Source organism: Nilaparvata lugens, chromosome 12 (assembly GCF_014356525.2).
Source record: "Nilaparvata lugens isolate BPH chromosome 12, ASM1435652v1, whole genome shotgun sequence".
Lineage (NCBI taxonomy): Eukaryota > Metazoa > Arthropoda > Insecta > Hemiptera > Delphacidae > Nilaparvata > Nilaparvata lugens.
The window spans coordinates 29,257,908-29,272,061 of NC_052515.1; the positions used below are offsets into that span (position 1 = coordinate 29,257,908).

General features: G+C 34.6%; 1 long non-coding RNA gene across 5 annotated transcripts in view; it reads right to left on the minus strand.

Annotated features, from left to right (window-relative positions):
• LOC120353890 overlaps positions 1-13,457 on the minus strand; it is a 33,975-nt gene extending 20,518 nt beyond the window's left edge. The window contains exons 1-2 of one of the 5 annotated variants that reach the window (XR_005572679.1): positions 13,403-13,457; positions 4,659-4,788 (exon numbers count right to left, since the gene is read on the minus strand). This is a non-coding gene — a long non-coding RNA (uncharacterized LOC120353890). Of the gene's footprint in view, positions 1-4,658; positions 4,789-10,821; positions 11,020-11,462; positions 11,664-12,317; positions 12,477-13,253; positions 13,329-13,402 lie in introns of those variants that run through there. The other 4 variants (XR_005572676.1, XR_005572677.1, XR_005572680.1 and 1 more) reach the window with 4 other exon arrangements.
• Positions 13,458-14,154: the final 697 nt, after the last annotated feature.

Here is a 14,154-nt window from a genome sequence, read left to right on the forward strand (position 1 = left end):
TCTATTCTTAAACAAATTGTAACTGGGTGCATCTGATATATCTGATTGCAGTTTATTGAAAAGTCGTGGTCCCTTAGCAAAAGCATGTAAGGAGGCCACTCTACTTCTTGTGAAGGGTTCTTTTAATTTATTAGCAAGATTTCGAACTATAATACGGGACTAAGAGCACAACATAACTGTTATTGAGGGTGCAAAAGACCGACACTGACCGGGAAACAACGAGCACAAATGTTCGCTGCTTGCCGAATAGACAAACATCCATCCACACTACTCGTGATTCGGCGAGTATGCTCGGTGTTCGTCGAATGCCGCATGTCTGGAGCCGGCTTGTGGATGAGGAAAAGTTCGCGTTTTGCCGAATATTCGTCTACTTTGATGTGTGCAAAAGACCGACACTGAACGGGAAACAACGAGCACAAATGTTTGCTGCTTGCCGAATAGACAAACATCCATCCACACTACTCGTGATTCGGCGAGTATGCTCGGTGTTCGCCGAATGACGCATGTCTGGAGCCGGCTTAAAAAGAGTGGCGAACGGTTCGGAGAACGGCACGATTAACAGCTGATTTTCAACACTATGAAACATATGCTAATGTTCGCTGGAACCTGGACGGCGCGATGTACGCGGTTCGCTGCACTGTTCGAGGTTAGGCTTGACCGAATTATGTGTGGACATCCCTTTAGATACCAAATTAAATGCAAATTATTTGGGGTAGGGCAACAAGTGGCCAACCTTCCACCTCAAGTGCACATGCATGTAAGATGAATTACACTTAAATAGAAACAAAAGTCGAGTACATTAAAATACTGAACAGAACCTAAACTGAAGCATAGACACTTCTAATGCCTCCACTACACTCTCGCCGAGTCGCTCTTCGATTGACATGAATCAGAAGGCGAGCGAGAAGCTCAAACTTTTTTCTAGTTGAATTATTTATATTATAGTACGCATCCCTTAGCTTCGACTCCATGACTTTGAAACAGCATTTAGGCAAGGTATGGTTCACGGGGTGATATTCACGGTTTTTCAAAAACATCAGGCTTCAGAGACCCTAGATGGAGGAACCTTCCTACAGAGATTCTTCATGAATGAGAGAGTTGCAATATATCACCAACAATGGAAAGAGCATGTTGAACGAATGTCAGCTGATAGGCTGTGTTGTGTTGAAAGGACGTAGCTCCATAAAGCTCCTTGTGTATCTTTTTGGATGCAACACGTTGCTTCTGAGAAGATACAAAAGAGTATCTGTTGCTTATGGAAAGATACATTTTCAAAAATGTTCCATGTTTTTGAACGGGTAGTAATGTAGTCTAGTGGCCCTCCAACGATAGGGCCGAAGTTATCGCAGTTAGTACCGCTTATCACAGCTCTTATGCCGGCGCCACACTTTTGCCGATTGCATACAAATGACAACGACGAGCGCGAAGTGGTTGGCTACTATGCAACCGCTCTCTTATGCCGGCGCCACACTCTTGCCGAGTGGAGACGAACGCAAGAGTCTGGATGGCCACTATAGCAGCGCTCGCCTTCACTCACCTCGGCCTGCCTTGGCTCGGATGTTTGTGGAGAAGACTTGACAAGCGAAAGCGAGTGGCCCCCTACCACTCATCTTGTCTTTTGGTCACATTGCAGTGTGTCTCGACATTTGGCGAGTGACTCGACAAGAGTGTGGCCTAGCTATAATAATATAATAATAATAATTCGTTTATTTCACTGCATTTTTACAATAATTGGTAATACAAATACATACATTAAACATAATGGTTGAACATTACAATTTGGTAATACAAATACATACCTTAAGCATAATAATTGAACATAGATAATAATATTAAGCATGTAACAGAAAAAACCACAGTGCATCCCTCTTTAGGCTAAACCTGTGTTGAGGGATGTCTCGCTCTCTAGTTGAGTCAACTTAATTATAATACGATAACAATTTCGAGGTATCAAACAATAAAGTAAATTTTATACAATAATCAGTGTGCTTTTCACAAGATGGGATTATGAATCTTTAACAATAAATTACATTTGAATGAAGACAGCAAAAAAATGTAAATAATATTACACCTCTATTAAACGTTTTTCTTCATAGAAGCGATTAAGTCTATTCTTAAACAAATTGTAACTGGGTGCATCTGATATATCTGATTGCAGTTTATTGAAAAGTCGTGGTCCCTTAGCAAAAGCATGTAAGGAGGCCACTCTACTTCTTGTGAAGGGTTCTTTTAATTTATTAGCAAGATTTCGAACTATAATACGGGACTAAGAGCACAACATAACTGTTATTGAGGGTGCTAAATGTGGTCCAACGACAGTACAAAGCGCTTGTATATGAATAATTACAGTGAACACAAACATATAAATGAAGAGGAAGTGTCGTTTCTAGTATACTAAGGTATTCTGGAGTTATTATTCTTATTGGGGGAGCGTCTGGCTCCATGGTCGCGCTTATGAGCTGTCGCTCATGTTCAAGACATATTAGAGCGGCGAAAGTAGAGGGCAGCGGAGAAGGTAGCTGAGTGTTGATAATAATAAATGCATCTAAATGTCTCCGCTTCACTTGAATTTTTTCACTTGACACAGTTTTGAACACATGCATTACTCTTCAACACAGTTTTGTTAATCAAAGCTACAGAGCCGGCACACAGCGTATTGGAAATTGAACGTTACAAAGTTCAACAGAATCTCACAAATTCAAATCCTAGAATACCATCTCAACAATCAGATTAATGCAACGTATTGCATTCAATTTATAGAGAGAAACTTATGAAGAAAAAATTGAAATACAAAACTACAGACCTGCTATGTAGAAAGTCACAACACAACTGTTGAATCTAACCTTTGATTATCAAATCCAAGTTAGTGTGTGAATGTAATGGTTGTGTCAATTTCAAGTATTTTCAGGCAAGACAGATGTATGTCAAGTCAATTAATTCAACTTATTTGGAAGTAGAACATTATAGTGCACTACAATAATAGACACAAACAGACATTGAACATTATTCTAGATTATCAGCATGAGAGGAATGAGAGCGTCAATTCACTAATAATTTATTACTGCAAGAGGCTATGTAATAAATGAAATATCAGCTCAGTTTCTGACTCAAAGTGCCGGTTGCACAACAGCCGGTTAAATCTTAACCGTGATTAATTCAACGAGAACCAATCAGAGAAGCCGTCAAAAACACATTCTCTGATTGGCTTTTGACGGCTTTGAGAGAATGTGTTTTTGACGGCTTCTCTGATTGGTTCTCGTGAAATTAATCACGGTTAAAATTTGACCGGCTGTTGTGCAACCAGGCCAGAGTAACTAATTCTACATGAAAGAACAGAGAGGAATGGGGACAAAGTATCACAAATTAAAAATTCTAAAACACTTTGATTTCTTTTTTGAAATTTTTCAAGACTGAATTTTGATATGATATGGAGCCAATAAAAATGAGAAACAATATTAAAATAATAATCGAATCGTTAGGAAACAAGATATGTTTGGTCAACGGTGCCGATTACATAAAAAATTGGGCCTAAACATGAACAATATATTTATGACTATGATAAAATGAAAGAAAATATGTGGCAACCAACAGGTTAGCCTAGGCCCTAGGGAGGAGACTGCCTTCAATCAAATTAGAATATTGCCAGTAGCAATAAATGATTATACCATTTGCAAGGTGAACTGAAACTTGTGACTAGCATATAGATAGATGTACAGTCTATACAAGAGGGTAATAATTGATTGATTGATTATTTTCCTTTATAAGGGCGGAGTTAGGACTCCAGGTCCTCTCTGCCACACAACAATAATAATAGAGAAAGCATTCGCCTAGCAGCAATATGCGCCACTCGACACTGTAGAGCATTTGTGCTAAATAATAATTGGTTTTGCAATTATTGTAATCATTGCAAAAACATAATTAAAAAAAATCAGGCCCCATATGTACGGATCGAATGTCAGCCGCAATTTTTCGCCTGTTACAGAACGCACTGCCTCTCTAGGGGCAGACTATACCAGCGAAATAAAACTCGCATAGTCTGTCACATGAGGCCATGAGATTTATGTCGAACCGAATGTAGAATGAACAAAAAAGCGCCACAGAAATTCGGGAGCGTTCATTCAGTCCATATATAATACAGGCCTAACTTCTAAAGGTGCGTACAGATTTAAGCGCCGCGAACAGACGAATTTCACTTTTCATCAGCTGATTATCTGAATTTTTACAGAAACTGTAAGATAGACATAAAAAGCTTGGCATCAGCTAATTAAAAATGAATTGCTCGTGTTCGCGGCGCGTAAATCTGTACGCACCTTTGACTATCATCAAGAGCTGACAGAGCCATCTAAACAATGAGATACTAGTTTCGGTTGTCGCTACACTTTCAAGCAATATGATGACTATTTAGGGTCGATAATATCGCATAAACCGAGACTACCGAGACTATCTGGTTTTTAGAAAGGTTTTACCAACATCACTTTGCTCCACATCTTGTTCAACAATATACGAGCACAAGCGCATCATCTGTGATCCAATTTGGTGATAAGCTGTGAGGCTACACACTCAAACAATGCAAGAGGGATAAAATAATAAAATAAATATCTGAAACTCAACATAACAGAATAAAGTATCAATAAAGAAAGGTATGTTACAACACTCACCAGCTGTCAAGATCCGCAAGGCTCTGGTTTATGACTCAAGTCAATCAGGATGGCAATCTCTTATCAGCATCGATGCATTGCTCTGAGAAATGTAGTCATGTGTCTCCACTTCCAGCAATCTGGTTCACTCCTAAAGAAAATAAAAATGAAAGGCTTTTACATTTTTGAAAATTAGCAAAAATATTCTACACCTATTGTTATCAGAAGATCAAAAACTTTGAGAATGAAAACTATCAAGTGAGCCTAGTAATAATATTAATTGACTCTATAATGATATTGACGGACTTGAACCACCGTAAAAATTAATTCTAAAGCTGTGTTTTCGTTTGTGCGTAAATGCCGTCGTCGACCACGAGAGGGTGAGGATCTCAGATTGGGTAGATTTCAATTTGTCTAAATAATAATAATAAATACTTTATTCAACCAATAAAAATAAATAAATTACATTACAATCACATTCAAGAACACAAACGCATTTCACAATCATTAAACATTCAATAATAAAATAATAAATAAACAGAACCCTATGTGTAGATAAAATAAATAAAATAATACAATATTAAAAAAATAAAATAAAATAGGATATAATAATGAATGATAATAACAATGAAAGGTAAGTGCAATTGAAGAAATATTAATGGTTCATCCCTCTTTAAGCATAATGCTTGTGCTGAGGGATGAGTCGCTTAACATAATAATTTTATCTTGGACTACAGTACAATAAACCAGAACACATTCAAACAAACCGGAATATCATTCAACTAAACAAAAAAAAAACTAACTACAACAAAATAAACTGAAAAATCCTCCAACAAAACTAGAATAAACTGAATCAATTGTGTTATACTTTTACACTATTTGTTATGAATATTATTATAAACATTTGTACCAATATTTAACAAAACGGAACAAGAAAAAAATGTTTTAATCAACAAAGAACTCTTTCAACAAAACTAAATTTACAATCTATTGACTCTCCACCCACCACCCATTATTTTAAACGAGAATGAACAGTTAATATCCTATTATAATAAGCGAGCAATTTCTGTATTATTTTATATATATGGTTATTTTTATATCTAGTTATTTATGTTTAACGGATCTCGAAAACGGCTCTAAAGATTTTCACGAAGTTTGGAACTTACAAGTAGTAGGTTTATGATTATAAAGATTATAATTATTATTATTTATGATTATAAAGATTCGATTGCTCTAGGTCTCATCCTTGGGAAAACTCGCTGAACGACATTAAAAGGATAATAATTATTCATCCTTGACTGAAACAGCTGTGGATAGTAAAAACGTGAGTATGTGAAAAATCGAAATATCGCATCCCCGAAATTCATAAGATGACGTATAGCCAGCTGTGAAATATAAACACGATCATTTTAGAGAATTGTGTTCTGTTTATCTATATATATAAAAGCGAAATGGCACTCACTGACTGACTGACTGACTGACTGACTGACTCACTCACTCACTCACTCGCATAACTGAAAATCTACCGGACCAAAAACATTCAAAATTTGGTAGGTATGTTCAGTTGGCCCTTCAGAGGCGCACTAAGAAATCTTTTGGCAATATTTTAACTCTAAGGGTTGTTTTTAAGGGTTTAAAGTTCGTCTTTTAGAATGTATATTCTTCTTCTCCCAATCTCTTAATTATAATTGAAATTTCCATATCATATGTTACTATAGAACTATAATCTAGATAGAGTACCTCTTCGAAACAGTTGTTAACTGGCAACTAAATTAATAATTTTGTCAAGTTGGCATCAAGTTGAGTTGACTTTGTTAGGTTGGCACCAAGTTGAAGATTTAAATGCATTTATCGCGGAGAAATTGATTGGGCACTGCTACTCCAATCCTGGGAATATTATATTACTAGCAGTCAGGCTCGCTTCGCTTGCCATATCCGTTTAGCCAGCCGTTTAGTCTGGACCCCCGACTGGATTGTCCTAACATATGATAAAAATGCCCAAATGAAAAATGCAGGCGAGCGAAGCGAGCCTGCTGATCTCATTCTTGGACGATCCAGCCGGGGGTCCAGGGGGCGGAGCCCACTGGCTAGACGGATATGGCGAGCGAAGCGAGCCTGACGGCTAGTCAATAAATAAAAATAACGAGCGAAGCTCGGTGCCCCGATATTTACACAATAAACCTTTATCAGCTACCATCTATAGAAATCATTGACAAGACAGAGGATCGGCAACGTTGTTCTCCTATCTTTCTCCACTGCCATTATAACGTGGACCTCACTATAGAGATGATGAGATTCATCAATATAACACCCGACAGACAAGAATGATCCATTTAGTGACATCAACCTCAGCCAGGAATCGGGCTGAATTTTTAAACATGAAAATAATCAATATAAGATATCCAGCATAAAGATATTTAAGAGATTATATTTGTCTCAGGTTCCAGCTACCATCATAAGACACATAGAGAGACAGGATAAATTAAAAAAAAAAACCTTAAAGAGCTACCTGATAACCAGACCATTCTACTCTGTAGAGGAATTTCTACAGAATGAAGACCACTACGCGAACGCGTTTCCAATGAAATCGGAAACGATTCATTGGAAGTGTCAATGAATCAAGTATCAAGTATCAAGTATGATACTTGATACTAGTAAGTATCAAGTATGATACTTGATACTAGTAAGTATCAAGTATGATACTTAAGTATCAAGTATCAAGTATGAGCTTGATATAATATACGTCTTGGTCTAATCCCTAAACAATGAAAGATACATCATTAGGGTGGCCACTAACGGTAAAACTTAAATGAAAATGTAATATATTCTGCCTTTGAATAATACAACAGTTAAATACAATCATCGTTTAAGAATTATACTAACAGCAATTCTTCATAGACGCCGCCAGTTTACATTCATTCTATATATACATCTTATAATATATAGAAAACACTTTGTAGTTTGTAATATGAATTGAAACAGGAGACACAAGACATAAATAGATTGAAAACACTTAAAAACTTACATTATAAACGGAAATTTTCGGGAGTCCCCTTTCTCAACCGAGCAGAGAGTGGTACCACTAAGAGGACTCAGTTCTCGAAAATTTCCGTTTATAATGTAAGTTTTTAAGTGTTTTCAATCTATTTATGTCTTGTGTCTCCTGTTTCAATTCATATTACAAACTACAAAGTGTTTTCTATATATTATAAGATGTATATATAGAATGAATGTAAACTGGCGGCGTCTATGAAGAATTGCTGTTAGTATAATTCTTAAACGATGATTGTATTTAACTGTTGTATTATTCAAAGGCAGAATATATTACATTTTCATGTGTAAATGTTTATAACGTTTATAATGTAAGTTTTCAAGTGTTTTCAATATATTTATGTCTTGTGTCTCCTGTTTTATTTTATAATATATAATATATAATATATAGAATATAAAAGCGAAATGGCACTGACTGACTGACTCACTCACTCACTCGCAGAACTAAAAATCTACCGGACCAAAAACGTTCAAATTTGGTAGGTATGTTCAGTTGGCCCTTTAGAGGCGCACTAAGAAATCTTTTGGCAATATTTTAACTCTAAGGGTGGTTTTTAAGAGTTTAAAGTTCGTCTTTTAGCATGTATATTCTTCTTATTCTCTTTATTATAATTGAAAAATGTCCATACCATATGTTAATATAGAACTATAATCTAGAGAGAGTACCTCTTCGAAACAGTTGTTAACTGGTAACGAAATTAATAATTTTGTCAGGTTGGCATTGAGTTGAGTTGACTTTGTTAGGTTGTCACCAAGTTGAAGATTGAAATGCATTTATCGCGGAAAAATTGATTGGGCACTGCTACTTCAATCAGAGCTATTCCTGGGAATATTATATTACTAGCCGCCAGGCTAGCTTCGCTCACCATAACCGTTTAGTCTGGACCCCCGACTGGATCGTCCTAACATATGAAAAAAATGCTGAAATGAAAAATGCAGGCGAGCGAAGCGAGCCTGCTGATCTCATTCTTGGACGATCCAGTCGGGGGTCCAGGGGGCGGAGCCCCCTGGCTAGACGGACATGGCGAGCGAAGCGAGCCTGACGGCTAGTAATATATAGATGTAAGAGTTGCTCAATTAAATAAATTACAATTATTATCTGCGGCCATTGAATGAGATGCATGTCTATAATACGCGCACACATACACAAATGTTCATCATGCAAGTTTTGTCATCAGCGAGAGGCTTCTAAAGGTGCGTACAGATATACGCGCCGCGAACATGAGCAATTCACTTTTAATCAGTTGATTATATCTGTATTTTTACAGAAACGGTAAGATACAGATATAAAAAGCTTGGCATCAGCTGATTAAAAGTGAATTGCTCATGTTCGCGGCGCGTAAATCGGTACACACCCTAAGATAAACAACCAATAACAATAAATATATATATATATATATATATATATATATATATATAATATATATATATATATATATAATATATATATATATATATATATATATATATATATATATATATTTGTGATATATTCTGTGATTCATTTGGATTATAAATCTACCTTCAAAATTTTAAATCATCATTCCTGGACCGAAAATCAAGTAACGAAGCAGTGTGTGATCACAATCATAACCTTATCTTTTGGACAACATTAACATTTTATCAAAATTTTTGGAGAGAAATAGTACAGGCTCAGCCTAGTTTTCCTCCAATGTCATAATTATTGTATTATGATTATAGTATTTTATACAATAAATGAATGAATGAATGAAATAACTCACTGGAGAATAAGAAATTATAATGATAAAATAAATTCAACCTCAAATGGAGCAGCGAAGAAAACATAAACAACAAGAAATCAGAGGTACAAAAACCTAACCTCAAAGAATTTTGCTCAAAGCCTTTCGCTGTGATGACACAACAATGTTATATCGACTGTGCATTATGCATGTTTTACCGTTTGTGGCCAGCCTTACTAGATGTCTATTTGCCTTGGATAGTCATGTTATACCGGTAGGTTCTTTGAATTGCATTTAAATTTTCTGGAGCATGCATTTCTTCAGAAATATCTTTAAACTTATCATCAATCAAACGTTCCAGATTTTTATAAATTTGAAAAAATGAAGGCTAGCAAACATTAATTTTTCTTTCTCTTTCATTGAAAAAAAAAAACTACGGTAGTCGAAATCTTCAACAATAACTTTGATACAGCAGTCGACTACAGACTGCACTTAGCTGTTTGCAAACTATCATATTGAAGTGTATATTTCGAAATTAAAATTGGACTTCCCAGCGTTTTTTGGCATATTTCATTGAAAAAAATTGAGTCGATATCTCCAATAATAAATGAGAAACAGAGTTTGCTCGTAGACGACGACTATTTAGCCCAACTTGAACATGGACTAAAAAAACTGTTAATACAAATTCAAAAAATAAGTATTATTGGAAGAATTTGTATGAAATAGATTAACCCACTAATGTTAAAACATTATTAAGACATAGCCTAATTGGACAGCAATCTAGAGAAAAATGAGAATATCTAACTTCAAGGGAAACTTTCAAGTTGACTGTGGTAACATGGAATGAACATAGCTACTTTGAATAAATTAGAGGAAAATCAATCAATAAAATAAAATTATTCGAACAGATCCGTGAAAGTAATTTTATCCTAAACTCTTAAACATATTAGTAGGGTATAAATGCAGTAAACCGTCAACTGTGAAAAACAATAAGTGGAAAAATTATGTCAACTTCAACGTTCTATGAGATAACCAAATTCCAACTATCAAGTATCAACACAGAAATTGAAATCAATTTTATAGGTTAGATGAACCAAAACAACTCAGCTAGCCTAGGTTAGGTACCTCAGTTTTTTTTATAAAATATTTATGTACAATCAATTTCAAAAGGTCCCCAATTAGGCTATTTGGATCAAAACTTTAATTACCTAACAAGTAACTTAGATCAACCTGTTGATATCAAAATCAAACCTGTTGATTCTGGGGCTAGACACTACATCATTGACCTTTTACCGTAACTTGTTTCATGAATAAATTCCTGAATGGAAGATAATCAGCCATCGACAACTTATTCATCATTCAATTTAAAAAACAATTTTGTAAAGTGAACATTAACTACATACGAAAATGAAAATTAAATAGCCAGAGCCTACCTTCTAGATTCCTGGCAAGAAAAATTCCGCAATAACCTCAATTTATAGTATTTAAAACACAAAGAAACATAAAATTATTTTTGAGTTAATATTAACAAGAGAACTACAATTACTAAACAGCAGCATAACTATAGAAATTATAATATTAAAACACGAAAATAGATTGACTGAAGAGCCGACTAACAAAGACAAGATCTTATTTTTTTCTCATCGTTCAAAAAATCATCAAATGCCAATTCGATTTCCGTAGGAATGACAACCAAATATCGATAGTCGATATTTTGCTTGCAATATATATCGACTTTGAGCCTTTCGATAAATCGGGTGAATATCGATTTTTCTACACGGTACGGATTTTATAAAACTCAGTAAATATTATGTGGACGAATTCTAGTGTTTTTAAATTCATTTTCAAGATAATGACAATCCTTATCGAGACTGCAAAGTACAAATAGTTATAACCTTGCAAAATATATGGGCATTGACCTATTATAATTATCAATATTTTGGACAGTGCAGTACCCGTACTACGAAAATCAAAAACAGTGATATTTATTTATTGTCATACTATCACAATACAATCATAAGAGTAAATAAATGTAGGCTATGAGTGAAATGTGTGATTAGAATAAATGGTATACCTGTTTAGAAAATGGGACTTCATAACTTGCTAACTTTCACTCCAAAATTTCGACACAAATAAATCAAGCGGCCGGTAAATCAATTACACTATTAATAAGCACATTAGAGAACTTTAATATTGTGCACAAACACGACAATGAACTGAGATTTAACGCTAGTAATCAATGAAATTAATGCGACGCGAAGTGAAAGCAACCATGATGTCTCTGAACTGCACTGACTAGAATGAACGTGAACAGGTGAACGTGAACGCACGCCATCTATATTGAAAGTTTGGCATAAACCAATCACAGAGCTCGACACAAACTAACAACCAATCACAGAGCTCAATTCTCAAGAGTACCTTGAATCGCTCTCCTGAACAAAGGCACAAAGTAGAACTTTTTCATTCTCTGAGACAAAGGGGAAATTAAAACTAGAACTAGGAATTATGCAATGAGAAATGCGATTTCAGATTTAGAGATTTGTCCAGAATTGTTTAGTGATTTGCAGCTAACTCATAAATCAATATACTGTACCATTATAATATAATTATATTATAGAAACGTTGAAGCAAAAATTACATTTTTAATAATTATTGAATTGATTTTTTTATCTGTGCTTCAATGTAAAAAAAGAATAAATAAATACATTCAGAGATGACTTGCAAATCACTAAGACAATACGCCTTTCTCTCTTCAACTCAAAAGATTCTGAAATAGCACAACCGTTGCGAAATCTTATTATAAATAAATTATGAAATGTGAGCGAAATGAAAAAAAAAACTAAAATCTGTAATAATTAAGTACAATCTTAGTTAATAGGATCGAATGTATGGGTGGGATGTGTATGAATAGTGAAATTCAATGACCTACCTTCTTTGAAAACGGGACTTCCATCACACACACACCTTTCACTTGAAATTTCTACACAAATAAGTCGCGTAGCTGGAAAATCATCCACACCATTCATAAATTCATTGAAAGGGCTTTATAATACGCACAGATATTATAATTATCCGAGATTTTACACTAGTAATCGATGAAATTAATGGGACACGAAGTGAAAGCAACCATGACGTCTGAATGAACTGCGCACTCCCCAGTGCACTAGACTGAACAAGTAGCCGTGCAAGACGCGCCATCTGCAGGGTGAATTTGGCATCGACCAATCACAGAGCTTGACACACAACTAACAACCAACCAGAACGCTCAACTCAAAATGGACAAGAGATCAACCTATCACAGGCCTCGTTTCTCCCGAGCAGAGTTGATCGGTCCCCGGACAAAGGATACGATAATGTCATACAGCAACAAATTTAAAAATTTCAATATGGCCAAAAATGAAAATAAAACTCCTGAAATATATTGGCTTACATTTTTGAATACATTAAATTTAAATTGTGGGTTTCGGTACTGATTTTGTATGAGAATAATAATATTAGATATCATTAGACAAGGGGCTATAGAATAAATTTGAAATAAGTTTAGAACTAATTTATGAATAAAATAATACACCCCAACGGCTGCCATGACAGGCAAAAAATTATAATATTAAAATCATGTCATGAAAAACAACTTAATAATATTTGTGATAGATAATTAGGAAAAAAATGATTAATTTCAAGTTACCAGATTAATATTGAAACAAGTATCAACGAAATAAAGATGGAATATGATGACAAGTAAAATCAGGCTTTTATAATCTTGGTAATTTAGCTGAAAAAATTCAAGTGGTCGGCTATAAATGCCCCGTGGGTTTTTTGCTTAGTAATTTACTAATTAATTAAAGGAATGAGTAACTGTACTTACATGTTACATTCTGCTCCCAAGTCTTTAGCGACATTGACGAAATATTAGTGCTGGAGTAACCATTTATACTCAACCTGTAAATTAACAAATTTTGGCTACTGAAACTATATTTGACTATAGAATAAACAATTTTGTCAATAAAAACTTACATGTTACATTCTGCTCCCAAGTCTTTAGCGACATTGACGAAATATTAGTGCTGGAGTAACCATTTATACTCAACCTGTAAATTAACAAATGTTGGCTACTGAAACTATATTTGACTATAGAATAAACAATTTTGTCAATAAAAACGTTTAGATAGATTGGAGATTCAGCAACGATTCAATAGGCTATTTCTTTTATAAGCCAACAAAGAGAAATTACAAAATAATCTAAACTCTTGATGAATTTCATAGCACAATTGTTAAGTAGTGGATGATTCTATAAATTAAATACAGTATTATAAAACATAATTAAATTGAACAAATTCAAGCACCGTACTTACCCAAACAGAGCCATATACAAAGCAGATTTTTGAAGAATTATTGAAGATAATTAGAAACTTTCACACAATGTATTACGTATGCAATATTACTAGAAACATATTGCAATTGTTTTAAAACAAAATAACTGCTCATAAACGACTGAAATCTAAACCAAAAATAAATTAAAATTTAGACAACACCAAAGTCCACAAAACAGAACAGACAACGGAACGGACGGACTGACTTTGCCACTGCCACTGCACTTCAAAAGGCCTTTTGCCAGTGTTCAATAAAAATCAGCTGATCATGTGATATCGACATCAAGTGATTAAAAAAAACTCATAATTGAGGATATTATTAGTTTCAATTCTATTTTAGAATAGACTAGAGAAAACAATTAGCTTCAAATGATTGGAATTTGATATTTGAATGAC